Below are 24,750 nucleotides of genomic sequence, written 5' to 3'. Positions count from 1 at the left end.
TATCTGACCAAGTGGAAGCGTTTCTCCTGCAGCTACGAAACGCACAATGTTTCTCTCACCGAGGTTCCGATCCATTCCATCTTGGACTACCTCTGGTCTCTCAAACAGCAGCGCCTGGCGTGGTCATCATTAAGGGTACACTTCGCAGCCATCTCTACCTTCCACCCAGGGGAGAGTGGCCGCACCGTATTCTCACACCCTGTGGTTTCTAGGTTCCTCAAGGGCTTGGAGCGTTTATACCCCCAAGTTCGCCGCCCCGCCAAAACCTGGGTCTTCAACCTGGTTCTAACCAGTCTTATGACTGCCCCATTCAAGCCACTGACAACATGCTCGCTAATATACCTGTCCTGAAAGACAGTTTTTTCCTTGTAGCCTTTGCATCGGCCAGACGAGTCTCCGAGCTTCAGGCTCTCACGGTGGACCCACTGTATACTGTGTTTCTCAAGGGCACGGTGCAGTTGTGACCATGTCCGGCCTTCCTCCCCAAGGTGCTGTCGACCTTTCATATCAACCAGGATATCTTCCTTCCGGTCTTCTTTCCGAAGCTACACTCATCGCGAGGGGAGCACATTTGCCCTCCCTAGACGTCCGTAGGGCGCTCGCATTCTATCTCGAGCGGATAAAGCGCTTTCGTAACGCCCCAATTCTTCGTCGTACTGGCAGACCAGACGAAGGGCCTACCTGTCTCCTCCCAGAGGATTTCATCTTGGGTGACGTCGTGCATCCGCACCTCCTCTGACTTGGTCCATGTTCCATCGAGCCACCTTACTGCACATTCCACCAGGGCTCAGGCTTCTTCTGATGCCTTCCTGGCTCACTTACCCTTCCAGGGGATATGTCGTGCAACTACCTGGTCCTCGGTCGACACCTTTTCCTCATTGGTTCAACAGTCCAGAGATGATGCAGCCTTTGGCTCAGCAGTTTTGCATTCTGCAACTTCTCACTCCGACCCCACTGTCTACGTAAGGGTTGGGAATCACCTAACTGGAATGCATATGAGCAATCACTCGAAGAAGAAAAGACGGTTACTCACCATTGTAACTGTTGTTCTTCGAGATGTGTTGCTCATATCCATTCCAGACCCGCCCTCCTTCCCCACCGTCGGAGTAGCCGGCAAGAAAGAACTGAGGAGCGGATGGGTCGGCAGGGGTATATATTCGGCGCTATAGCGGCGCCAGTCCAGGGGGCGCCCAGCCGACCCACCGAGTGTTGCTAGGGTAAAAATCTTCCGACGAACGTGCACGCGGTGCGCACACACCTAACTGGAATGGATATGAGCAACACATCTCGAAGAACAACAGTTACAACGGTGAGTAACCATCTTTTTTTTTAAACTTCTGATACTCTTGCTTTGCTTTGCCCTAAACTAATGCTGATTGATATCAATCAATGACACCTGATTAGGTGTTTGATATACTAGCCATCTACTCAGTTGAGTATACTGTTTGCAAGGAATGGAAGGCTCAACATATAGAGGTGACTCTGCTCAGGACTTATTATGGCCTCAAATTGAGCAGATTCTCTACACGTATGGTGAACAACGTTGAAAGAAGTACATCCTTAGTCCCAACCTTTCCCCTGCTGACCCCTTCGTCCTCATGCACGGATCTCTGGGCCCAGGGAGAGCCCCCTGCAGGGTTGAATGAAGGAAGGGATGGTGCCATGACTGGAGAGTTAATGTTTGTAAAGCACAACATTATAATATTCACCAGAACCTTCTGAACAGCCCCATCTCTCCCACCTACAGCTCTTATTCAGACAACCCCAGCACAAGCTCATCTAGATCCTTGTGATCCCTTCTAACCCTATTATTCTAAGTCACTGGGCTTCTCTTATCCTGCAGCAGGAGGTGAGGAGTTACCAACCCAGACACACCCATACTTTATATAAAATGAGTCTGCTGAGTTTAGGGTATATCCCAAAGAACTACCTCACTCGCCCTCCCAGTTATGTTCATAGAGATGTGATCACAGGGGGCAAGAGTCCATTATATTCACCATGGATTCACCAAGGGCAAGGCATGCCTGACCAACCTGATTGCCTTCTATGATGAGATAACTGGCTCTGTGGATATGGGGAAAACGGTGGACATGATATATCTTGACTTCAGCAAAGCTTTTGATATGGTCTCCCACAGTATTCTTGCCAGCAAGTTAAAAAAGTATGGATTGGATGAATGGACTATAAGGTGGATAGAAAGCTGGCTAGATTGTCTGGCTCAATGGGTAGTGATCAATGGCTCGATGTCTAGTTGGCAGCCAGTATCAAGCAGAGTGCCCCAATGGTTGGTCCTGGGGCTGGTTTTGTTCAACATCTTCATTAATGATCTGGATGATGAGATGGATTGCACCCTCAGCAAGTAGGGTAGGGTCCAGAGTGACCTAGACAAATTGGAGGATTGAGCCAAAAGAAATCTGATGAGGTTCAACATGGACAAGTGCAGAGTCCTGCATTTAGGATGGAAGAATCTCATGCACTACTACGGGTTGGGGACCGACTGGCTAAGCGGCAGTTCTGCAGAAAGGGACCTGGGGATTACAGTGGATGAGAAGCTGGATATGAGTCAGCAATGTGCCCTTGTTGCCAAGAAGGCTAATGGCATATGGGGCTGCATTAGTAGGAGCATTGCCAGCAGATCGAGGGACGTGATTATTCCCCTCTATTCAGCACTGGTGAGGCCACATCTGGAGTATTGTGTCCAGTTTTGGGCACCCCACTACAGAAAGGATGTGGACAAATTGGAGAGAGTCCAGTGGAGGGCAACAAAAATGATTAGGGGACTGGAGCACATGACTTATGAGGAGAGGCTGAGGGAACTGGGTTTATTTAGTCTGCAGAAGAGAAGAGTGGGGGGGATTTGATAGCAGCCTTCAACTACCTGAAGGGGTGTTCCAAAGAGGATGGAGCTAGGCTGTTCTCAGTGGTGGCAGATGACAGAACAAGGAGCAATGGTCTCAAGTTGCAGTGGGGGAGGTCTAGGTTGGATATTAGGAAAAACTATTTCACTAGGAGGGTGGTGAAGCACTGCAATGGGTTACCTAGGGAGGTGGTGGAATCTCCATTCTAAGAGGTTTTTAAGGCCTATCTTGACCAAGCCCTGGCTGGGATAATTTAGTTGGGGTTGGTCCTGCTTTGAGCAGGGGGTTGGACTAGATGACCTCCTGAGTCTCTTCCAACCCTAATCTTCTATGATATTTGAGTTAGGAGGTGCAGGGGAACATTGTTTTCACAGGCCTATCTCAAAAATGCTAAGGCCAGCCCAGCTCTGTGCATTTATATAGTGCTTCCTATGTATAAATTACTGCATAAATATTCACTAGTTCAGTGGTTCTCAACCAGGGGTCTGGTACCCACTGGAGGGGCTGTGAGCAGCTTCAGGGGGTCTGCCAAAATAAACCAGAGAGTAGGGCCGGTGTTAGACTCACGGCGGCCTGGGGCTGAAGCTGAAGCCTGAGCCCCACTGCCATGGGCTGAAGCCAAAGCTCGATCAACTTAGCTTTGCGGGCCCCATGTTGTGGGGCCCCAGGCAATTGCCCTACTTGCTACCCTCTAATGCCAGCCCTGGCTTTTAATCTCATGGATATGCAGAAAAAGAGTTGTTGTGGACTAGGCAGGCCCTGGAGTTTTTATAGCATGTTGCTGTGGGTGGGGGAGGGGAGGGGGGACTCAGAATGAAAAAGGTTGAGAACCCCTGTGCTAGTGAATCCAAGGAGGTAAATTACTGTACATGATTATCCCTACTTTACAGATGGGGAAGTGATGCAGAGGGGTGAAATGACTTATCCTAATAACATAGTAAGTCAGTACTTCCTGACTCCCAACCCTGTGCTCATTCCTCTACACCACATTGCATCTGATCTTAATCTTCATATTCCCACCAAATGTTCCCTAATTCCTCCTCATTAAAGGGGCAGCCCTAGTATTGGAGTCTGCAGTGTACCACAGTGGGAAGAGTATCCAGTGAAGTTAGAATGTGATGCTGTCTCTGATGATAACTCCGGAGAGCTTTGTAATGTACAGTTTGTTGCTGGTAAATCAGTTGCTGCATTTGACTAACGTTCAGAAACAAAAGGTTCTGCAGCCGATCATTAACTGGTGTTGCTGTACACACGGCCTATGTTTAGTTGTCATCTGATCAAGCGGGAATAAGTGCAATATTAAAAACGTTTCAGGGACTCTAAAACCCAGAGATTGTCAATTCACTGACAAGTGTATGGGGATGGAAAATAAATCAGGAGACTTGCAACAATTTGGAAGGATCAGCACATGTTGCCTTAGTGGTCCGTCCCCCCATGTCCAGCTGCGGCCTGACAAATCCTAACAATCTCCACTCTAAATACGACTTCAAAAATCTCTGCCTGAAACAGGAGCCAGTTAAATTTATCTGATTAGAAGGCACCAACTTCTCAGCCTCTTGAGGAGATGTTCACTGAGTGGCTGTAGCTGTCAAACAAGCTACAGTGCATTAGCATATATGTGTGTAATCAGGTTTCTTGTTGATTCTTTCGCTTGATATTGTGTGTACAAGTCAGGTTTGCACAAAAGACAATGGAAAGTTTCCATCAACAGGTGGCAAGTTCATTTGCAGAAAACAACCTCATGGGAGCCATGGACCCTGGGCTATGCATGGCAGTTACTGAGGGAGTCACGGAGACATTGTATTCCTGTAATGTTGCCAAGAGATTCCTGTGCAGACAGAGGAATCATGCCTTAAGGCAACAAAAGGTTTCTCCACAAAATGCACATGCCTTTAACGTGGAAAGCATCCGGAACTTCCTTCAGCATAGGACTCAGCAGGAGAAGCTCCTCTGAATGAACTGAGAATTGTGTTTGGATATAATGGTCTGAGTTAAAATGGTCATCATGGAGTTTCCTGCTGGTGGCCACCATCTTTCCTGTGACATCCCCAGGCTGGGGAAACCCAGGGACAGAAGTTGCAAACTCTTTTCTAACCCGCTTACTTGCTGTAATGAGGCAGCCATGTGGCTGCAACTGTCTCTGAAGGTCTCTTATATAGGCATGGAGCCAGCGTAACCAACTCATGTGTGGCAGGCAACAGGAACAATTACTAGATCAATCCCAACTTCTCCTGAACATATGTTCCTGGGGAGTCAAACTGTTCTTCAGCTCAAAACACAGGCTTGTGCCACTCGAGATGGTTTAACTGAAGGTACTAGGAGGTCCCTTAATCTCTCTGTGGACTAGTTGCTAGAGGGCATTGTCACACATGCACACAAAGCCAGGGGATTCGGAGCTACCAAGCTTCACACGCACATTTCCCCTCATGCAGGGCTGCAGTAACTGAGCAGGGATTGTATTGCAGCGACTCCTTTCTGCTCCTGCAGGCACAGGTACTGAGAGCAGGGAGACTGTCATTTTGCCTCTGCTGGCACCCAGCTAGTGTGGAGCATCCAGGGAGGAGGAGGAGTTGGCAGCTGTTGGCTGATTCATGGCCTTGGCAGTGGGGAACTGAGGGAATCATGAGGGGGAATGGGCTCAGGAGTGCACAGGCTTGAAGGAGCTCACAGGCAGTAAAAGAAGCAAAGATGGAGTAGGGAGACTGTGCCAGGATTCTCACCTACTAGTTCCCCACATTGCCAGTCTCCTGCCATCACCCCCTCAGGCTGCCCTAGGGTCGCCTGCCCTGCACCACCACAAGCTCCAGGGCTCCCTCAAGCATATGTTGCTTCAATTCCATCTAATACCCTAGTCGCCACTGACTCCTTCAGGCTTCCCAGACACCTCTGCTTTCTTCTGCCTTCCCACTTCTGCATACTGCAAGGGATAGGCTCCAACCTTCTCTCCCTCTCACCTACTCCTACTGCATTCTGAGGGGAATCACTGATGAGCTCTTGCTGCAGAGAAATGTCACACATGGAGCTGCACAAAACCAGGCAGCAATGTACACTGACACCCAGAAAGAGAGCGAGAGCTACAGCTGTCTCGCTATTAGTGCCTGAAGGAGCTTCAGGAAGAATTACTTTCATTTCTTTCACAGAGAAGCAGAGATCTCATGCAGTAAATGAAAACCCAGATTTAAAGGGACACCAGAGGTCAGAAATCTGGTCAGTTTAAAAAAAACATTTAAAGTAGTTTTGTGTACTACATCTGCCTCTGAGGTTTCATGCCCATTTTGTGGTTATACAGTCTCCTATATTTTCAATGGTTTTGCTCCTTTTTTCTGTGTAAAAGACTCACCCCAGCAAGCAGGGAAACTGTCTGTCTAGAAAGGGGGAACAGTGAAAGTGGTTCTGCCCAAAGTGTGAGATTAAGAGCACAAATCCCATTGCCTTTCAATAGGACAAGCTCCTAAATCACTTAGGTGCTTTCGAAAAGCATACTCAAAGTAGACTCTTTTCCATCTAATCGCTTTCATTTACAGTGCATTTGGGTGCTACTTGTAACAAGTGGAGTTCAGGTGGGTAAAACTGTTGAGGATAAATCTAATTGAACATTTTCAGACCTTAAACCAAAATGGTTTCAGTATTAGAAGGGGAACAAAGTTCTCGGGGAGGTGGGTTGTTATACTTCCCTTTACAGTTTACCCATGGTCCAGTTTGGACTATGTGTAAAAATTACTACTGATTCTATGCCAAGTAAGTTGCCACCATCTTTGTGGGTCTGCAGAAAGTGGTGAGGTCTGCTTTCAGTAATGGCACTTAAATTCCCTGAAGCTGTGCCTTCAATGCTGTGCCCTCCAATTATCTTCACACAGATTATTTTTGTTTACCTGCCATATTCTTGCCCCAGAGCCATGTTTTGTAGCAATTCTGCCTATGGATACAATCCCATAATGCAGTGCAAATGCTTGTCATAATCATGTTTCAAGGTCAAAATTTCATGCATATATCAAAGTATTTTTGCCTCTTCAGCTTCCCTGCTGGCTTTGGTAACAGTGGTGGTTTCTTTTTTTGTGTAGTTATAATCTGCTTGACATCCCAACACTCATTTATATCCAGTATTTAATTTATCTGCTGGAACTAATGGAACAATGGATATTGTTTTGGTAATTCCCTAGGTCAGGAGTTATGTTTTTTCTGCTCCAGGAAACCTCCCATCAATGTTAAAGTAAATATCTCTCGATGTGCCATCAAATTACATCAGACCCAATAAGAAGTCTGTAAAGAGCCTCACACTTGACAGGGAAGTAGAAAATAAAACAAACAAATGACTTCACTATATGATTTAGGATTGGAAGATTTAAATAATCATATTTCTGGTTGTGAAGAGAATCTCTCTCTCTTTCACTCAGAAATTTGGCTTTTAAATTTTCAGAGCATCTTCTAGTTTTCTTCCCAAGCCAACACACAGAGTCTGAGTTCTTAAAAATTCCCATCAAACCCATGAATTTTAAAAATGTTCTAAATGGGAACCAGAACCTCAGGAGGTTTTGACAGCATTAAAGGGACTGCAGGAAGATGGTGACAGACTGAAGGAGACAGGGTTTATACAGTATTTCATCAAATCTTGTGGCTGGCTTGTGACCTAGCTCACTCACCACATATGATTAATGCACAGAAGTAATGGTATTCTTTTTCCCAAAGCTGATGAGTAACTGAATAGTCCGCCAAAAGAAAAGTTACTGTATTGTAAGTCGTCCCTCCACCACCCACACCTCCAAATGTATGTTGAAGTGGGCAGCTAGGTACTGTAGAACATGATAACCATGTCAAATCTCCACAACTTTCCAATGCCCACTCCATCCATCTTTTTTAGTTCAATTTCCCCCAGGTCAGTTTGGAGCTGGAAGTCACAAAGAGCATGAATCTGGTACTTTGAGCGTGTGAGAGAAGAAATTCAACCTGAATGTGACACCAATGCCTCTTTACAAAGGGTCTCCTGTTCTTTGCAAACAACTCTCACCTCAGACCTGACAAACTCACTACACCAAACATGTCTTGCCCATATTTACCCATAAAGCATAACATATAAGGTATCTGCAGAAAGCTTGTGACTTAACAAGACTCAATTAAGGCTAAGTTTTAGTCACGGGTATTTTAGTAAAAGTCATGGACAGGTCACAGGCAGTAAACGGAAATTCATGGCCCGTGACCTGTCCATAACTTTTACTATATATCCTGACTAAAATTTGGTGGGGGGGATGGCCCAGGGGGCGCCACAGGTGCTGCAGGGGGCCTGGCCTGCGGGGGGGGGCACCACAGGTGCTTGGGGTTGTGTGACCGGGGGGGGTACCATGGGTACTCAGATGGTGGTTTGGCGGGGCTTGGGCAGGCTCCCCACCCAGCTCCTGAGCTCCACGTGCTGCCTCCGCTCCACCCCAAGCCCCAGTTCTGCAGCTCCCATTCGCTGGGAACTGCGACCAATAGGAACTGCGGGGGCAATGCCTGCTGGCAGAGGCAGCACATGGAGCTAGGAGCTGAGGGAGGGGAGTCACTCCCTCCAGGTAAGCACCACCCCACACCCTAATCCCCAGCCCTGAGCCCCCCCCACCCAAATTCCTGCTGCTGGAGGGATGGGGGGCCCCGAGACTGCCACAGCAGCAGCTGGTGCGCCTGGCCCCGGCCTGCCCGAGCTGCTTAGGTGGCCCCAGGCCAGGCACACCAGCCACTGCAGAGGTCACGAAAAGTCATGGAATCCATGACTTCCGTGACCTCTGTGACTAACATGGAGCCTTACTCATAATCACTGTGAGATGTATATCTGGGTAATATAAAAGGAATAACAAAGATAAGATTTTGTCACGGAGGTCACAGAAGTCACAGGTTCCGTGACTTTCAGGGACCTCCATGACGTTTTCAGCTTCAGCCCCATTCCTGGTTCCGGAGCTGTCAGCTGCCAGCGGCAGAACCCCTGGTGTACTGAGCCGCTGGAGCAGTGGCAAGAGCTGGAGCCTCCCTCCCCCCGCCAAGGCTTGGGCTCTCAGTCCCCATCTCCATCTCTGTGGGGCTCGGACTTCAGTCCCCCTGTCAGCACCTCCCCATTATTGTTAGTAACATCACGGACAGGTCTCAGGCTTCCATGAATTTTTGTTTATTGCCCGCAACCTGTCTGTGACTTTTACTAAAAAGAACCATGACAAAATCTGAACCTTAAGTATAATGTAACTATATGGAAAATTTGCTTTATGGACTTAGAGTAGAAGTTAGTCCCCAGGGGATAATATGTCTTAGTGATGACCCATTCTAGCAGGAGGGAATTGTCACCCCGCTCTGATTAGCCGGTATGTAATGCAAGGTTAGCCTTTCTTCATCCTAACACTTCCAATGGAAAAATCATCAGAGACCACTTCCACCAATTGAAACCACTTACTGTAGAGGTTGGGGGGTGGGGTAACAAAGTGACTCAGGAGTCTGGGTACTCCAAGGAACATCAACATCTGAGCCATCCTGAATAGCCCATGGGTGGTACTTTTCAGCTTCATTGGCTACTTCTGGCTTCATTGGCTATATGACTGTAGTTGTTAGTGAGCCCGTCATAAATTCATTATACTGCAAGGACAGGGTATAGTATTGACACGCATGTGTGTTACATTCCGTGGACTCGGCTTTCAAATGTGAGCCTATAAATATGTCATCCAAACTGGTATTTAGATACATAAGATGAACACAATAGTTTGAAATAACGTTGAATACTCTAATACGTTTTATTCACTTTTCTATTAGTGAAATATATTAAAGAGGGGCCAAATCCTGAGGTAAATATGAGGTAACACTCCTAGTGAGTTCAGACTGAGTAAATCCCACTTCACTTCAGTGGCAGCAGATGCAATAGAAGTGATGTGGTACTGCTCTGCAGGGTAGGATTCTGGGGATTGCACAAAAGCTGCAGTCACAGCCTGACTCCATCCACAGGCACCCCTCTGTGCAGTACGCAGGGGCTGTGTTGGGGAGGGGCAGGGCCAGAAGACATAATCCCTTTTTTTCTCTCCCACTGAACATGACTACACTATCCAGGGTGCTGCAGTAGCATAGCTACAGCTCCATCGCTATGCCACTGTAACCCTGTGGTGTAGATGCAGACTATGACGACAGAAGAGGGTTTTTTTCCATTGCTTTAGGAATACCACCTCCCCAAGTGACAGTAGTTAGGTCAACTGAAGCATTTTTCCATTGACATAGCTACTGCAACTCTGGGGGTTAGGTTGGTATAGCTGTGGCACTCAGGGATGTAGATTTTTCGTATCCCTAAGTCCCATAGCTATGTCAACCTATGTTTTAAGTGTAGACCAGGCCACAGTGGGACATGGAGGACTGTGAAGGCTATTTCAGCTAAAGGATTGAAGTGGTCTCCGTGGGGTGGCTTCATAGTATTTTGCATGCTGCTTTAATTGAAACCACTGGGAATCATGCTAAAGTATTTGAGTGCAGAATTTCATCATAAATGCATCTGGCTCCAGCAGGATCTAGTGGTGGTATTTACTGGATTGTCCCCAGCAAGTTCCTAACTGAGTGTCTAGTTTGGTTGTTTTTGTTCCGAATGGGCATTAATTAAACAGGACTTGTGAAGTGGCAGGGATTGGCTGGACTGATGCTCAGTTTGCTTGGATTCAGCAAAATCCACCCCTTCCACATATTTCTTCCATTTGAAACACTGTAGTTTCAAAGTTAATATGTTTGCTCTGGAGGATGTGAATTTGACGCCTTCCTTTCATCTGTAAGTAATGTTGCCGTAATTCTTTACTCAGAGCATCATACAAGTTGCTATTCCATATAAAACTAGCTTTATCTGGTTATGTTACTGATAGGCTGAGAAACGGAACTGCTTTTATAAAATACTCTGAAAGACAGAATTTATAAGATAGATTTTGCATGAGAAGAAAAAAATCAAGGAATCGTTTTCATTTGGTTCTGATACCATTTTCATATCTAAATTGACAAATGTGATATAGTTCAATAACAAAAGAGATTGATGCAAGAAACCAGGCTTTCTACACTTCTACACTTTTATGGTGGAAAATGTTATTAAAAATAAAAAGAATAATAGGAATTTGGAATTAGATGAGAGCTAGAGAACAAGAGAATGAATTAGGTGAGTAGGGTTGGAAGCTTTTTCAGATGGGAAATGAGAACAGCTCAGATAAACGTGCAGCACATATTGATTTAAAAAGTATGTCAGACTTTACATATGTGTTAAACTATTTAGCTAGAAATGAGGCATTGCATCTACTTAGCATCCAAAAACCATGAAAAAATGTTACAAATCTGACACTAAGAAGTGGAAATGTGACAAAACCTACAGTACTTAGGGAGAAGAACAAAGAAGGAGATGGGTTTCATGGATCAGATTTTGGTTCATTTAGTCCAATATCCTGCCTCTAGGAGTGTCCCATGAGCTGATGCTTTGGAAACTCACACAAAAGAATAATGTACCCAACTTATTGTTCAATCAGTACTTAGGAAGGGGGTGAGGTGATATGATCTTTCTGACTCCCATAGGTTATCAGTTTATGCCTTGCCACATGAGTTGGTTATCTCAGCATTCATGAGGTCAGATGTAATAAGCTATATGATTATTAGCCCAGTAACAGTGTTTGAAGTGATTTAAAATGCCTTCAGTCTGACATCAATCAGTTCACAAGGTTAATTTTGCTCACTGCAAGTAATTTTCCGCTTGACTATTTGGACAAGCAAAACCCCTCTTTAAAAATATTCCCAATTTTTAAAATAATTTGACAACTGTTTTGTGCCAGATGTAGGTACCATATCATGGAAAGAAGACTGATCAGTAGCAAAGTATGGTATAAAAATATATTTTCCCCTCCTCATTTTAAAACAAATATTGCTGAGATAGAAAAGGTCCAGAAGGAGGCAATAGACATCCCAAAGAGATACACCAAGTTAATTATGTGGAAAGGCTGCAGGATAAACATGGCTAAGGAACAGACATGATAAAAGTTTTCAAAGTGCTAAAGAGGATATGGTAGGTTGATGTAGATAATCTCCTCAAAGTAATACCCCAGGACAAGGACACAGACTAATAAGGAAATAGCACCATTTTGATCTACAGTAGTTCTGATCATTCAGACTCTCACATATCACTATATAATCAGAACTCCCTAGAGCATCAGCTTTTTTTTTTTAAATAGATATTGGATGCACGTCTCTCTCTTATACATACAATATTTATCCTTGAACCAGTCAGCAAATATGAGGGTTAGGGTGGACTGAAATTATTATTAGGAAACTATCCTTGCAACAAAGCCTGATGCCAACTCTGTCCACATATCTATTCAAGTGACACCATCATAGGATCTAATCACATCAGTCTCGCCATCAGGGGCTCGTTCACCTGCACATCTACCAGTGTGATATATGCCATCATGTTCCAGCAATGCCCCTCTGCCATGTACATTGGCCAAACTGGACAGTCTCTACGCAAAAGAATAAATGGACACAAATCTGGCATCAGGAATCATAACATTCAAAAACCAGTAAGAGAACACTTCAACCTCTCTGGTCACTCAGTAACAGACTTAAAGGTGGCAATTTTGCAACAGAAAAGCTTCAAAAACAGAATCCAATGAGAAACTGCTGAATTGGAATTAATTTGCAAACTAGATAACATTAACTTGGGCTTGAATAGAGACCGGGAGTGGCTGGGTCATTACACAAATTGCATCTATTTCCCCATGTTAAGTATCCTCACACCTTCTTGTCACCTGTCTGAAATGGGCCATCTTGATTATCACTGCAAACGTTTTTTTCTCCTGCTGATACTAGCTCATCTTAATTAATTAGCCTCTTAGGGTTGGTATGGCAACTTCCATCTTCTTAGTGTATGTTCCATTCTATGCATCTGATGAAGTGGGCTGTAGCCCATGAAAGCTTATGCTCAAATAAATTTGTTAGTCTCTAAGGTGCCACAAGTACTCCTGTTCTTTTTGCGGATACAGACTAACATGGCCGCTACTCTGAAACCTGAAATTATTTTGATTACCACTGGATGGGGCTAGAGTCATTTTTGGTTAGCAGCTGCTGAACTCACTTCAGTAACTTCTTTTTAAGAGGGAAAATTGTAACTCAGAGCTGTTTGGAGATCAATAAGCAGAGCTCATTATATCAATGATCTAATTCTTCTGGACGTTCACATATTGCACGTGTGTTTTTTCTTTGTCTCCAACAATATGCAGCTGCTGAGACCTAAATCTCAGAAGAAGACTGAAGTGCCAAAGCCTAGCATCAATTAATGCTTGGGAGATGGGGGCGGAGGGGGGAATGTAGCTTATACAGAGCTTTATTTTATCCTGTTTTCTTGAAATACCTGTTATACATCAGCCAAGGGCTAAATATGGGACTGTGACCTGAAATGAGTGACAGAAAAATAAGACAGCAAGAAACATATATTTATGTGGAATTCATATCTTTACAATATACAACATTTCACTGTTTCCTGATTCAGTTTTTCTGCTCTATATGATTTAAGAGTGAAAACAAAGGAAGATAAGTATGAGTATGGGTCTAAGACAAGACAGCAAATTTTAATACTTTGTAATGTGGTACAGTTGAGAGAGATGTAAGGCAAATAGATTTTTGTTTTGGAAAGAAATTCCAAACAGATGGACAATATTTTTAATATTGTAAATATGCTGAAATACAAAAATGATGGGTGCAATTACAATTCCAGCATCCAGCCTCCACCAACCCCATGAGATACATGATATTAAAATTAGATAGTTATTACACTGATATTAATAACTTAAGAAACTAAATCACAGCATCTGGAAATTGGGCATCAACCTTGCAAGAATTCCAAAGGACAAAAACTTGGTCAAATAGAGCTATACTTTTCTCATTTTAGGGAGAGGAATTACATACTTTTAGCAACAAGAGAATGCTTTCTTTGTCTTGCTAAGTCACACACGTAGATTTAACAGATGATCTTTATTGCACATGATTGCCTAAGACCTGACAGATCACTGAAAAGGGACCACGTTGTCTGTGAGGAGCTACATTAGAAGTATACCTGCATTTGTGTGGAGACTAACTTTCATTTTGTCTTTTTGGTAAAGGATTAGCGTAATTCTGTGGGGTGCTGGATTTCAGATACAAATTTGTCTTTGTTTCTGGTCCTAATCTTTCTGTGAAAACAAATTCGGATTCACCCTAAAACAAATTCTTTTAAAATTACTTAATTTGGCTGCTGCACTGAAGAAAACATGTTTTTCTTTAATAATACCTTTTTTCCATGAGAGACACAAGGGCATGTTACCCTTAAAGGAAGTTTGCGCTGATAAAATATCAAATAGGCTTAAACAGATTTAACTGTAGATAGGTTTCTGTTTGAATGCTGTGCTCCTTTTGCTTCCCATTATAATGTAATCTTCACTTTATTATTGGAATGTTTACCTCTTTCTGTTTTGATTCCCTCTGCTTCCTTGAAACTATGTTGATCATGGGTCTATAAAACTGTTTTGACTTTATTATTGTTTATATTTAACAATACTGGTAGCCAACCAGGAAGTTATGGTTGTCACTGCATGGCATAGTCATTTGGGATTTCTCAGTACTAGAGATCATAGAAGTCAGGACTTCCTGCTCCAAAAAGCACAGACCTTACCATTTCAGCCAAAGAAGGATCTCTTTTAAAATATGGCCTATAGCAGAAGCTCTCAACTGGGGTTCCATAGCCCCACAGGAGGCCGAAAGCTGTTTCAGGGCAGCTGCAGGACCCTGCAGCTGAAGACTGGAGCCCTGAGCCCTGGTGCCCCCTGTTGGGCTAAAGCCTGGCGCTGCGGGGTAAAACCTGGAGTCCTGAGCCCCAGTACCTATGGCTGAAGCCCTGAGCCCTGTACCCCGCGTGGGGTTAAAGCTGGAAGCTGCGGGGCTGAAACCAAACTGTTGCCTCCCACGGGGCTAAAGCCGGGAGCCCCAGTGACTCTCACAGGGCTGAAGCCAGGAGCAGAGCCACAGGGATAAAGCCCTGAGTTCCAGTGCCCCCCACAGGGTGAAAGACCCAAGCCCTGGTGCTCCCTGGAGGGCTAAAGCCGTGAGCACAGGGGGCATTACTCCCCCTCACAAACTGAAGTGTCTTACCCAGAGTGGGGCAGTCCTGGGGGCAACTCCACACCATCCCCCCACCTCCTTCTCTTCTCCAGCCTCTAAGAGGCCCCACCTCCTGACCAGATCAGAGGTAGGGTTGCCAGGTGTCCGGTTTTTGACTGGAATGCCCAGTCAAAAAGGGATCCTGGTGGTTCTGGTCAGCACTGCTGACTGGGCCAGCAAAAGTCTGGTTGGTGGTGGAGCGGGGCTAAGGCATGCTTCTTGCCTGCCCTGACTACATGTAGCTCCTGGAAGCAGCTGGCATGGCCGACTCCTAGGAACAGGGGAGGCCACGGGGGCTCTGCGTGCTGCCCCCACCCCAAGCACTAGCTGCGCAGCTTCTATTGGCCTGGGGGCATGGGCAGCACACACAGCCCCCTGGCTCCTCTTTCTAGGAGCCACGCGGAGGTAGGGCATGCAGGGAGCCTGCCTTAGCCCTGCTGCTCCGCTGACTGGGAGCCACCTGAGGTAAGCGTTGCCCAGCTGGAGCCCACCCCTCAAACCCCCTCCCACACCCCAACCCCCTGCCCCAGGTTGGAACCCCTCCCGCACCCTAACTCTCTCCCAGAGCCTGCACCCATCACGCCCTGCCCCAACCTGGACTCCCTCCCACACCCAAACTGCCTCACGGAGCCCGTCCCCCCTCCTGCACTCCAGCCCCCGGCCCCAGCCCCGAACCCCCTCCTGCATCCCAAACCCCTCATCCTGGATGCCACTCCAGAGCCCACACCCCCAGCCGGAGCCCACACCCTCTCCCGCACCCCAAACCCAGGGCCGCCCAGAGGATTCAGGGGGCCTGGGGCAAAGCAATTTCGGGGGCCCCTTCCATAAAAAAAATTGCAATACTATATTCTCGTGGGGGCCGCTGCGGGGCCCGGCGCAAATTGCCCCACTTGCTCTGCACCCATGGGCAGCCCTGGGAGGAATAAACCTTCTGCATTTCGGCACAAACCCAGTTTTGAGAAAACTTCTTTATAAGGTATCACTGGTTCTCAGCATCAGCTAGTGCTAAAAGGCACTAAAGCTCATTAAAAGGGTTGGACAAATATTTTCCGTCAAAACTTTTTCTGGATTGAAAACTAGGGGTTTTAAAAAGCAGAAAAAAATCACGGACAATGTCTGCTTTCCTTCAAAATTTGTTGTGTTTTTTTTAATTGAAAAGCTGAAATTAGTCTGCCAAAACCTGAATATGGTTTGGGGTTTCAGAAGTGTGTGGCCAAATATTTGCTGCTTGCTGTGTTTGATTGTTTAAAGAAACAATAAAAAAATTCTGCTTAAAAATCCAAAACTGTTGAACCACCTCAGCTTGTGACCAAACGCCTGAGCCCATCCAGTAAGAGATTTTTCCAGGTTTCTGATACTCTGCTGGCTTCCTTGACTCATATCTGTCTCCATAACTTTGGGTTCATTTAGGTTAGAACATAAGAACAGCCATACTGGGTCAAACCAAAGGTCCATCCAGCCCAGTATCCTGTCTACCAACAATGGCCAATGCCCAGAGGGAGTAAACCTAACAGGTAATGATCAAATGATCTCTCTCCTGCCATCCATCTCCACCCTCTGACAAACAGAGGGTAGGGACACCATTCCTTACCCATCCTGGCTAATAGCCATTAGTGGACTTAACCTCCATGCATTTATCTGTTTCCTAGAGACTGGCTCCATGGGGTCCCTCACAAACTGGAGACGGTGACTGTGGGTTTGTCTTTAGTATAGCTTATGTACATACTCCACGAACTGAGCATTTGAGCTTGTTCCAGAATCTGAGATGAGCCTATGTTGTGAAAACTGAAATGCTCAAAATAGCACACGCATGTGAATGGACACAGGGTGCTAAAATTAAATTAATCTAGGGGTTCTCAAACTGGGGGTCAGGACCCTTCAGGGGGTCACGAGGTTATTACTGGGGATTGCAAGCTGTCAGCCTTCACCTCAAACCCAGCTTTGCCTCCAGCATTTATAATAGTGTTAAATATATAAAAAAGTGTTTTTAATTTATAGGGGGGGCACACTCAGAGGTTTGCTACGTGAAAGAGGTCACCAGCATAAAAGTTTGAGAACCACTGAATTAACCCCTCTGAAGCCTCAGGGAATGCAGGGGAGGGGGGTCTCCCTTGGTAGGGTTGGGAAGGATATTGCTCTTCTCATGTGATCCCTCCCCCAGTGGCTAATTTTAAATGAAGCTACCCTCCCCTGACATGAATCTCCCTATGGCACTGAAATTAAATATAGACTATCATTTGGCATTTGAGAAGTGAAAGGGATGGTAGCCCTAATGGAAAAGCTAACAGCTTGGCTCTTCTGCAAGCCTCAAACTGCTGAATGAGCTTTAGGGTAGGGAAGGCTGTGCCTCCCGAACAGCCTGGCCCTGCCCCCTATCCGACCCCCACCCACTTCCTGCCCCCCGACTGCCCACGCCCCCTCAGAATCCCCGACCCATCCTGCTCCTTGTCCCCTCACCGTTCCCCAGAGACCCCCACCCCCCCGGGACCCCACCCCTGCTCCCTGTCCCCTGACTGCCCCGACCACTATCCACCCCCCTGCTGAGTCCTGACAGACCCCCAGAACGCCCACAATCCAACCCCCCATTCCCTGTCCCCTGACCGCCCCCCCCAACCTCTGCCCCCTCCCTGTCCCCTGACTGTCCCTCGGACTTCCTGCCCCTTAGCCAACGCCCCCGGCCCCTTACCCCCTGCTCCCCCCTCACCCGGAGCCTCAGCACATCCAGGAGTGACCCTCGACAGCTGCAGCGTGGCTCCAGAGGGACCCCTGAGCTCCTCCTCGCTCAGAGCCGTGTGGTAAGGGGACGGGGCTGCGAGCTCCAGGCTGAGCGGAGGGCCCGCTGGAGCTCGCAGCCCCGCCCCCTTACCACACGGCTCTGAGCGGGGCGGAGCTCAGGGGCCCTGCCGGAGCCACGCTGCAGCTGTCCAGGAACGCTGCTGGATACGCTGAGGCTCTGGGAGAGGGGCGGAGATGGGGTCGGGCCGGGGAGGGAGCCTCAGCCATTCTCGTGGAGGCCCCTGCAGAGCCCGGGGCCTGGGGCAAATTGATCCACTTGCCCCCGCCCCTGGGTGGCCCTGCCCAAACCCCTGCCCCAGCCCAGTGAAAGTGAGTGATCAGCAAGTGTTCTGTTAAGGTTGGTTTGTTTACATTTTATTAAGGGAAACTGTATTGAACTATAATACCAGCTATGGATGCAATCTAAATTGTAAAATTTCTTATAGTTAATAAGAAATTGTTCACTTCATTACACATTTGTGAACTGCTAATTTTGCTGTAGAAACATTGTTTATGCTGATTACATAAATGTAATTCATTCTATCATGCAGTTTTTATCTGAAATGCTGTTGTGCAAGACCAAGAGGGGTGTAATCAGACTGGAAAATTCAGCAAATAAACTAACAATATATTAAAATCCTTTTATATGAATCAAAATATTTAAATTCCTTGAGGCTCTAGACACTTCATAATGTTAATGGCAGTTGCACGTATTTAGCATAGTCTAAAAGAGGTTGTTAGGATACAGATTGGTATTACAAGAGTTTTAACCTGACAACTTTAAAATCATCTGCAGACTTAATCTTTCTTTTGTAACAGCCTGTACATGTAACTCAGATTTGTTTCTTCTGGTTTATCTAACTTTTGTTTAAATCATTGAGTTTGTTATTCAAATAAAAATTATGCAATACAAAATTAATTGCTACTAACTAAAGATGGTCCCATATCAGAATCTCAAATTTAATACCTTCCATTATTTTGAGAGCATCCAATAGTAAACAAAACTGCAAGGAAATATATCTCTGCATCTGGCTGAGTAAACACTTGATCAGTTTTTCTCTCCAGGTTAGATTTCAACTGCATTGAGTCTGACTTGAATTAAGATTTTATTACAATTTAGAAACATTTAAGCAGTTAAATGAAGGGTCTTTTTATTAATGTATTTTATTCATCTTTTTATGTGTATTGTAAGGAACTGTAGCAAGAAATGAGAGCCAGGTAATCCATTCCCACAGGGAAACCCACAATAGTGAATAGAGGAGGATGAAATTCACCTCCCACCCCATATAGAATGAGACGTGAGTTTAGTCCCTATGGATCCTCTGGGATATGGAAGGATCCATTTGAATTCACTTTTCATGGATCTGAGACCATTTTGGGAAATTCCGGAAAATGAGCAGCCTCCCAGAACAAGAGCTGAAGCACAATTTGTACTTCTTTTTGGTCACTCTAAAATAACAAACCTGGGCTCTGGGATTTATTTGCAATCTTGAGGGCCAGATCCTGGCCTCTGCTAAGGCTGCATGTCATTCTGTATAAGGGTTTACAGAGATCCCCAAATGGCACGGAACTGGTGTAGTCGGCTGTGTGTCACCCTCACTTCTCACTCCAGTGTAGGGAAATGTGAGCAGAGAAAGGGGGCATGGTTGGAGGGCTGCTGCATTCCAGAAATCTCTTAGGGGGTGTTGCAGCTGCAGGTGCTTTAATTTGCTCTTTGGGACCAGCAGCCCAAGAATCATGGAGCCACATATGTGGCCAGGGCCGGCTCCAAGCACCAGCTTATCAAGCAGGTGCTTGGGGCGGAAACTCCGGAGCGGGGCGGCACTTTAAGGTATTCGGCGGCAATTCGGCGGAGGGTCCCTCACTCCCACTCGGAGTGAAGGACCTTTCGCTGAATTGCTGCAGATCGCAATCGTGTCTTTTTTTTTTTTTTGGCTGCTTGGGGCAGCAAAACCCATGGAGCCGGCCCTGTATGTGGCTAACAGTTACTTTTCTATCCCAGTCCCTGATTGCCACATGGTTGTTTCCAAGTATCTGGCCTTGAGTATCTACAGGCCTGTTTTTCTACTTTTCTACTTTCTCGTCTCCATTTTTGCTGACAGGTAGAGTACTGCAGTGCACAAGGACCAGCTGTTTGAGTTTGAAGAGGAAAATTCTTAAAATTCTTCTTCATCATCAGGCCTGCTCATATGATCAATGCAGAGAGGAAGACTGAAGGGATAGCATGTTGGGCAAGAGTAAGTACGGTAGACTGAAACACAGCTGCTGGGTTTAAATTTAGATTTACTGACTTTGAAGTGTCCCTTTAACTTTAAGGAACACAAATAAATATCCACTTTAGTGGAACCAAAAGACTAATTGGTTCAGTTTTGTGATGACATATCAGCAAGACAGATCTGTTGTTTATAGTTCAGGCATTATCTTTCTTTATTTTCTGGTGAACAATTACACATTTTCCTCAGCAGTTTTTCAGCATTCATTTTCAGAGCTCTGAATATTTGAGTCACCTGTGCTTACCCCATCCTGGCTTTAGAATGAAGCTGATTAAGGGGAATGTGCTGCTCATGGCTGGGCAGTGTGGGGAGCAAGAGTTCTTTGATGTGTGTGTTACACACATACACTACAATGCATACTCTGTATACACTCACACATTATTTATATGTATTTGCTTGTTAATACATTTTGACAGGAATCTATTAGTAAATATTTATTTAAATCTAAAATTAGAAGTCCTACACTCGAAATTAGGCAATAAAATAAACAGTATATAAATTCTGACTGATACAAGGTTTTCTTTAAAATGCATGACAAAATCAGAAGTAAGCATAACCACCCCCATTTAAGTACAATAATTCTCTTGGTCTAGGCAGATGGTTTTAAATGCATGGGATAATGAGACTGCTGGATAGAGCAATATAGAGCGGAGAGTGCAAAAAGCCTCTAATATGCCTAGTCATCAAATCCTGTGAGTTCCACAGTTCCAACAGTATTATGGTTCTTATTGGAAACTTCTTGAGGGACATCAAGCTAAATTGAAGGGAACACTCTCATAAAAATGGCATTTCAACATGCTGCTTCTTTTGTAATGCTAAATGTGAGCCAAAAAACAGTGACTATTTGACAGCTCATTGAATCAAAGAGAAAGATTAAGTGATTGATTCCATTTTAATGAAGCAGTTAATATCTGATTTTGAGATATATTGTCCCATTTCATTATTTTGAGGCATCTCATCCTCCTCCAATAATACAAAGAGGATTTATGTGTTGAACTCTCATTAGTGTTAATGGCCTGGTTTTCAGTGTTATGGTTTTCAGAGCCACACTTCCTCTGGCTCTTCCTGGTACACTTGTAATGTGGGCCTGGTACTTGTAATACTGAGAAGTAGTCTGAGACTGCCAACTCAGCTCATATGATGTTAGAGGAGCATGGGGACTTAAATCTGTGAATGGTGAGCAGTATGCTTGTCCTTGGATTCCAAAAGCCAGTGACGAGTTAGTTACCTGTCAGGGGTCATGCCAGCTAGGACCAGCTACTGACCTGCTTCCCTACTAACTTCACTGCTAGGCAACTAATAGGTCCAGATGCACTGCCCTGGGACTGCCTGATTAATTGCAGCACCTGATTGGCTGCAGGGCCAGCAGCCTGGTTTATAAACCCAGTAGCAAGAGCAGTGAACTGGTTGCTTAATGTACTCCTTGTCTGCTGCTGTTCTTGGCCTGTCCCCTGCTGTCTGTAGCCCTTCCCCAATTCCAGCTTGCTCCTGTTCCTACCCCACCTTTGTCCTGGCTTTGGACTCCTGACTCCCACCCTCAGCTATGCCTTCTGACTGTGACTCCAGTTTACCTTTTGGCTTAGGTGTTGGCTTCTGACTCCTGGCTTCAATGCTTGGCTCTTGTTCAGGACCGGCCCTGTCTGAGTTCCATTCTAACTAGTAGGCCAGACTCTTGCTCCATCCATTAAACCACACTGCCAACTGAAAGTTATAAACTACCTGCTGAAATTTCTGGCAATATGATGTTCATGCTACTCTGACCCTGAGCTTCTACCTAGAAGAAAATCCAATGTAAATCTGTTGCTGTTACTACAGCTAATACACTGGGAAATACTTGTAGGCTGGACTATTTTTTTTGAGCACCCTCTGGCATTTTGGAAAGTCAGTGCCTGTGTAAGGCCTGGTCTACGTGGCATAGCTACATTGCTCAGGGATATGACTGACCTAGCTCCTGGTGTAGGCAGCACCTAGCTACAGTCTCTCAGGAAGGTGTATTACCTACAATGATAGGAGAACCTCTCCTGTCCAGTGCAGGTAGTGTTTAAACTGAAGTACTACAGTGGCATGGCTGCAGCTATGCTGCTGCACCGTTTCAAGTGTACACAAGCCCTTAGTGCCTACAGTGAAGCGATACTGCTGTGCAGCTGTAGCACTGCAACTGTCCCACTGTAGCATTTCTATTGTAGACATAGCCTAAGAGCCTAGTGAGTTAGGCTCCAAAATCCAAAGGAAGTTCTCTGCCTATCTCCTTTGACAATCCTAGCCTAGATTCTTTCCTCACCTGAGCAGAAAGGAGGGAAGGGGTGGATGCACCCCCACTTTCATAAGTCTCTGCTAGCTCTTCTTTGTGTATACTTGGGTTTCTGCAGAATTTAGAAGGGTATTGGAGGATGGGGAATGAGGAGGGAGAGCTTGGGAGCAGCAACTCTGTTTACTATCTGGGAAAATGCTAGGTTGCAATGGGTTCATGGTAATCTACACAGCAGCTAATGCTGCTCCATGCAGCATGTCCTGCACCTCCATGGCTTTTACAGTACCTCTTTTCCGTGTGTGTGAGATGGGGAATTAGTGCATAGCTATGTTGGAGGGAGCCAATGACAGCATGGTTTCTCAGTGAGCAGCATTACTAGGTAAGGGAACTGGGAGGAGACAGGGAAGGGGTGACACGGTATGGGAATGATGCAGGATACAAACAGCTAGTGCCTGATTTCCCCCACAGAGCTCAAGGAGCTAAGGAGTTTGAAGGTCCTGTCCATTCCAAAGCCTCTGCAGACCCTTTCATCCGAACAGAAGAATCATCAGTAGCTCAAAGTGAACTTCAGAATGTTTTTTTCCAGCTTACGGATTTTTCCATGGAAGCAGCAGGATATGGACTAACAGTGGAAAATGGAAAAAGGGATTTATTAAATATTCCCATATTAAAAACTGTGTTGTTGTTGAGATTTGCTTGTTGAAAGACCTACTCTATAAAAGTGGGGGATCAGCTACATCTGGAGCACTATCCACCAGAGGGCAGCAGGAGCGGGTTAGAAGGGATCCTTTTCCCTGTAAGGGGAAGAAAGTTTGCTATAGATTAACTAGAGCACCTGATGCCAATTAGAGCACCTGAAGCCAATTAGAGCACCTGCAGTCAGATACATGATAAAAACCCATGCTTCAATCAGACAGTGTGGGAGTAGGAGCAGAAAGGATTGATGTTGAAGCAGAGAACAGTTTGGAGGAGTTGGAGCAGAAAGAATTGGTGTTGGAGCAAAGAACAGTTTGAAGGGAAGCAGAGGACAGTTTGGAGAAGTGCTGCGGTGGGCTAAGAAGTCCTAGACCCTAGGTAAGGGGCACTTGGCTTGTGCAGAGGGAGGGCAGGAAGCCCCCACAAGCTGAAGGGCAGGAGAGGGAAGTAGCCCAGGGGAAGGAGCCGTCAGTTCAAGTGGCTCACCACTATCCTCAGGCTCCCTGGGCTGGGACCTGGAGTAGAGGGCGGGCCCAGGTCCCTCCATCTCCACTCCCCTCCTCTAGAATACTAGTGGGGCAATTAATATTCCAATTTAGGAGCAAGAAATGGTGCCCTGAACCCCCCGCAAAGAAGAGAAAGCACGAGACCCATCATAATAGTGCCGGCAATTTGCCACATGTGGTGTCAGGGGTGGGATTTGCGCGCAGGGGACTTAAACCAGGGTTAGCCAAAACCCTCCCATCCTTAAGATGGACGACATGGTCAAGGCCCTAATACAAGCCACCGCGGCCCAGCAGGAGGCTACCCGGGTCCAAGCAACCGCCCAACAGGAGGCGACTCGGATGCAGCAGGAGACTAATCATCTGTTGATGAGTCAGGCTGCCCAGGACCGGGCCCTGCTGAAAGACCTGGTGAACCAGATGAAGGCCCTGATGGAACTGAACCGCAACTGTGAAGGGACCCGGACCATACGGGCCAGCCATTGCCTACAGAAAATGACACGGGAGGATGATGTGGAGGCATACCTCCTGGCTTTTGAAAGAGCAGCCCTGCGGGAGGCCTGGCCCTGAAATCAGTGGTCTGGTATCCTCGCCCCATTTCTGTGTGGGGAGGCCCAGAAGGTCTACTATGATATGGCCGCAGAGACTGCAGCAGATTACCCCCAGCTGAAGGCAGAGATCCTGGCCAGATCCGGAGTAACGACAGCATTGCGAGCCCAGAGGTTCCATGAGTGGCAGTATACAGAGGACAAGACACCCCGATCACAATTGTTTGACCTGATCCACCTGTCCCGGAAATGGCTGCGCCCTGAGGCCCTCAGCTCTGAGAAGATGATGGAGGTCCTGGTACTGGACTGGTATATGAGGGGGCTACCACCAGGCCTCCGGGCTTGGGTTGGCCAGAATGACCCCTCCACCTATGATGAGTTGGTCTCCCTGGTGGAAAGACAGCTGGCAGCCCGTGAACTGTTCCAGACCCCAGGTGGGGAGACACGGCAATCCAGGAAGCCAACCCCAAACCCAAGGCCCCAGACTGTCAGGAGGCCAGGAGATAATTCAGGCCAGGGAGGACTCGGAGGCGGTTCCTAGCCCAAGTAGGAGCAACCCAGGGGGAAGAGTAGAAATAGGCTCCCTAGAATTAGGTCAGATCAGTACCGCACGTGAGAATTTCGGGCAGGACCAGGCCAATGATCTGCTATATGCGAATGTGAGGGAGGAGGTAGTGGAAGTAAATGGCGTACCTGTGGAAG

The 24,750-nt window shown here is 46.3% G+C and overlaps 1 long non-coding RNA gene across 1 annotated transcript; it reads left to right on the top strand.

Moving 5' to 3' along the window:
* Positions 1-18,001: 18,001 nt before the first annotated feature.
* LOC123375720 lies at positions 18,002-22,910 on the top strand. The gene is made up of 3 exons (XR_006581571.1): positions 18,002-18,135; positions 19,880-20,014; positions 22,770-22,910. It is a non-coding gene; the product is annotated as an uncharacterized LOC123375720 (long non-coding RNA).
* Positions 22,911-24,750: the final 1,840 nt, after the last annotated feature.

The sequence above is a fragment of the Mauremys mutica genome, chromosome 8 (assembly GCF_020497125.1).
Source record: "Mauremys mutica isolate MM-2020 ecotype Southern chromosome 8, ASM2049712v1, whole genome shotgun sequence".
In the NCBI taxonomy this organism is placed as follows: Eukaryota; Metazoa; Chordata; order Testudines; family Geoemydidae; genus Mauremys; species Mauremys mutica.
The sequence above is the reverse complement of the archived record's forward strand: the minus strand, read 5'-3'. Positions and strand labels throughout refer to the sequence as shown.